General features: G+C 43.2%; 1 pseudogene; it reads right to left on the reverse strand.

Annotated features, from left to right (window-relative positions):
- Positions 1–2,429: 2,429 nt before the first annotated feature.
- Positions 2,430–4,490, reverse strand: LOC146184586 (uncharacterized; annotated as a pseudogene).
- Between the last annotated feature and the right edge of the window lie 401 nt (positions 4,491–4,891).

Genomic DNA, 4,891 nt, shown 5'->3' on the forward strand with positions numbered 1-4,891 from the left:
GGGGCGTACGAGGCTGCTGAAGCAGCAACTGGTGCTGACTTGCCTGTGCCATTACAGAAGTCTCGAACTGCTGATCAGCTGGCGTCGGTTCAGGTAGAGGGGCAAATTCCGGCGCCAGACCTCGGAGGCGACGGCTGCAGCGATGAACGGGTGTCGACACGAGCGGAAGCCGGTTGGGACTCGATGAGCGGCTGCGAGAGGCCCGAGACATGTAATTCAAGACCCAGCACCTCCACCAGTGTCACGTAGCCGTTTAGGCCCGTAACCAGAAGGTTGGTTTTAATAGGGGGGGGTTGACCTAGAAGGCACAGAAGAGTAGGTCCAGAGAGAGCACTGAGAGACAGCAGCCGACTTCAGCTCCTTCTCGAACGCCACGAGACCACTTCTTCCAGTCCGCGCACGAGACTCGATGAGCTGCCGCCTAGCGGCTGCTGTTGCACACGCTACAATATACTTGGTGATTGAAAAATATGGCGTAAGAAAAATGTTTTGTTTCATACGAAATTTCATGTTCTTTTATTGCATACAATTGGGGGGTTACACTGCAAAAAACTGATCAATGTGTACCCAAAGAAAAAATTGTATTTCAAACAATGCCACACAATACTAAAACTATGGGCAATGACAAAATGTTGGCAGAGACAAAACTACTGGTCTACAGACCTTTGCAACGAGGGCCCCCTAGGAGTCTCCGCAATGCTCACTGTGCTGTTGCGAGCGCTTGACGTCAGTACAATGGAAGCGGCAGTGGAACCTGTTCGCAACAGCCCAGAGAGGAAGCGTTCTGACCTCCTCCTCGCCCGATGAAAAAGTCTATAGGCTACATTGTTTAAAATAATAAACATCTTATACATGCAGCACTACCAGTAACTGCCACATTTGTGTATACAGTATCACCAATAAAGATACATATGCAAACTATACCTATTCTAGACAGCATAAAACTTGCATAAGGATAATGAATATGAGGAAGATGATGAAGAATAACAAAAGCAAAAAAAAATATTCCCCACCTTTTTTTTATTGACATGAAAAGAACGCAATAATATGATGGCTGTTAGTGTCACAAACCCCCGACTTTTCGGTCAACAGCCCTTCATGGTTACCCGCTATACCTCTATCAGGCTTAAGGACACAGTTAAAGGTTAGGCTGGTCAACCCGTGAAGTATGTCTGTCGGTGTGTAATTGAGGAATATGTTCTAGAAAGTCACTTTTTGTTTACAAACAATGGGATATTTTTAACTAGTAGTCCAAATTACACTGCATAATAATAAAAAATGCCAGGACACGATAGTGATATAAAAGACGACTCGGTAAATGACTAGAGGAAAAACTGTTACTGAACAAACACTGCGATTAAAAAATGGCTAAGAAAACAAAGCAAGTACTCCAGACAACGTAAGTAGACAGAGCGTAAAATACTAAGCCAGATCAAGGTTTAAACAGAGACAAAAGCAATAATACAATAATCAATTACCCGACAGTCTGTGACAAAAAGGCATTCTCACGGCCTTCATGTTCCATCGTAGTCGCAGAGTTGATCAGTAGTGGCGGCCGTACAAGATGAAGAGAAACGAGTTGATCGCAGGCTCAGTGAAAAAACAAGAGACTTTCCCAGAGCGAGCGGCCACGAGAGTGGGCCAAGAGACCACATCTCCCCAGAGTGTACTGCCGCGGGCGTGCTTCAGTCTGCCTTTTTATACTGTTGGCTGGCTGTACTGTGGCCCATCGTCAAGCATGCGCGCTGGCCAGTCGCTGCCCCGGAGAGTCATGTCGAAGCATGCTCAGAGGAGCGAGGAGATCCTGTAACTTCCGCTCTATATGTGAGGCAGCTTGTGACATATAGGTAGCCACAAAGCTGGCTATCAGATACAAAACAGAGTAAATAGTAATTTAGTATTTACACATTTGATTTTATTTTTAAATATCCATCAAACCATACGTGTAATCAACGAATCTGAAAGTGCTGAAAGAAGTTGAAAGGGAAAGAATATATGGTGTTACCATAGTATCAATTCGTTGCCACATTATATATATGCACCTCATAGTAAACTATCATTCAGGTCTGTACTAACAGTATGTTGGATAAAAACAAAATATGAATAAGTCTCCTTGGCCGAAAATTGCAACTTTTCCTTTCCAAGCCCTCTATTTCAGCAAATGGCAGTCAGACAAAAAATATCCAACACAATCGAACACCTTCCCACACTTTTTCATTGTTAAGACTAGGAGTGGGGCGATTTGGAGAGATTGAAGACACTGGCTTGTATTTTGGACAGCCATTGGTCGGAAGTGAGTGTCTTGATTGGAAAAAGGCACATTTTTGTTGACCTTAACTCAGTTTTAGCCATTCAAATTAAAGTCAGAAACAAAAACTTTAATTCTTATCGCAGATAAGCAACTGCAGTTTTGAAATCCACAAAATGGCTCAGTCTCGTTCAACCAAGTTTGGAATAGAGCAGATGTACTGCTCTCGGTCTGCTGCTGAATGAAATGAAAACACAAGGTTTAGCAATGTCAGAAACACTGAGTGCAAGCAAAGAATACACCGAAGAAAAAAACATTTTGAAATATGCAGTGGGAATTCTGCAATATTGCCTTCAGCCACTATCTCAGAACACACCAAGAAAAGTTTTCCATGTGCTGGAGAATAGGTGTCTGTGACTTCAAATATTCTTTTTATCAAGTAAAATTTACCATCTCTGGATTCAAACGCTGCACAGTTCTTTTTGCTGGGTCGATATTTTTCACTATGAACAATGGTTCCAAGGAAACAAAACCTGAAATGCTCCTGTAGATGAGGGACAACACCGAGCAACGACTCCAGGCAGGCAGCCTCTTCTGGGGAAAGGGAGGGCACTCGTTCTCGCACACCAAATACATAAGTACCACTGACATGCCGAGCATTCTGTGTATCTAAGTGGCCGAGAAACCCCATGCACGTATATTTTACATTTGTTGCCATAGGCATCACTGTAATTAGCAGGCGGAGTTCTTGTAAAAGAGTTACTCTTTCGAGAATTTGCTCTGGAACGCCTTTAACCTCATTCATAAGCTTTACAATCTGGCCATTGCCGCTCTCGAATGTAAAGGCAGAATGCGCCCAGAGAGGGTCAAAGTTACGCGCTGCTTGTGCCAAGTGTAAGATTTGATGCAAATTGAAGGTCATGCAGCGTTGCCCATAAAAGCCAGCAGCACGCTGGACAAATCTTCCAAGAAGTTGTTCTGAAATGAGATTCCATGCAGTGTGAATGAGCACATTACGTGATGCTCTAGCCCAACAGGACCATAATACTGTTAATACATGCGACACAAAAGATGGTTATATGCAGTTCACCCAAAATGAATAGTTAAGAGACAAAGTCGTCCAAGAAACAGTACCCAAGGAAGCGTCATCAACACTTTTTTAATGCCGCAATTCTCTTTGCATATGATTCAAGAGTTATGGTGCTGCACATTACATAGTATATCAAACTTAGCAGCTCACGATCTGTGTTACCGTCACATACTTGTCCATAAGAAGCTAGGAACCGATAAAAAGCTCTCACCTGCACGATGAGTTTGCTCCAGTGAGACGCTTTCTTGTAGCAAAATGAAAATTGCTTCTGAAAGCAGCCCGAAGTGTCGAAGGTACCTCTCTAGAAGAACAAGGCGACAGCGAGAATTACAGTGAAAGAGGAGCCAGTTTCTTCATTCATGAGCCTTCCAATAACACCTCTCCCTAAGGTTGCGGGGTAGGCGAGTGATGTGATGAGGTGGACGTATCTTCAGTAGGCGCTTGTTGAGGTCCTCGAGCAATATAAAGGTTTGCTTTTTTTTTTCACATACCCTAAAGGCCCTTTACGGGCACCTGATGGTACAATAACTCGAAATTGGGCTGCAGAGTAATCAATACTAGACTGCACCATTCACTGTTTTTTAGACAACACCGGTCTGGTGTTAGTGCTTCAATTTCAGTGCGTGTTTTTGCTTTCATACTTTTCATGTCATATGTAAAGGGGGCGAAAAGTGGCCACGCAACTTTCATCGAAGGTTCACTCAACACCATACTCAAAAAACAATAGGCACATTTGAAGTGATTTACCATGCTTTGACATATCCTCATTTTGGCGGTTTCTACTGTGGTGCCTGATTTCAGGCAGTAAAGTTTCAAGCCTCCTGAGGTTTGTTCACAATTAACGCTGCGTACACTTACACACTTACCAATGTAGTAAGGCTCATGGCTGCTTGATGGATCTAGTCAATAGTCCGTGAATTCTCTGGTGACACCCAAAAGTACACAGTGCATACATTCTACTGTGTAGCACCAGACAAGGTCGAGCTGAGGGAGTCTGACTAATGGCGATGGCCCCTTGAGTCCATTCACTGTGGTTGCATATTCCAATGCTAGCTTCATGTCTCTACAGACACCTGCAGTGGTTCTTTCGGTGCCAGGCGCAGAGTCCAGGTATAACCATCTCTCTGTGATATCGGAGGAAAGTAAAGAGGAAAGTAGTTATGGTAAAAGCCACCAATAAAGAAGGGCATTTGGCTATCTTGATTTCTGCGAACAGAAGACTTGAGAAACGGAAGAAAGCGTTTTACAGTATTTTACAAGTAAAATATTCTTTTCGACCCAAACTTGCTTTTAGGGAGAGGCAACAGCAGAAGTAAACAAGTGTTACATTGTAAATGAAGTCAAAATTATGATAAACTGCAACAATGTAAATATAGTAGTCCATCACAACTACTGTAATTTTTTCAACTCAATCTTTGTCACAGGATAGCCTTAGTTGTGAAAAATAAAAACCAAACACACACGAACCTGTTTACATAGACCTGATGGGGAGGGGTCAAGTTGAGAAGTTGAATTTGAGTGGTCTCGACCCTACCGAGTTTACATGAACCCAA

Source organism: Amblyomma maculatum, chromosome 7 (genome assembly GCF_055883805.1).
Source record: "Amblyomma maculatum isolate TAMU_Amacu chromosome 7, ASM5588380v1, whole genome shotgun sequence".
NCBI lineage: Eukaryota > Metazoa > Arthropoda > Arachnida > Ixodida > Ixodidae > Amblyomma > Amblyomma maculatum.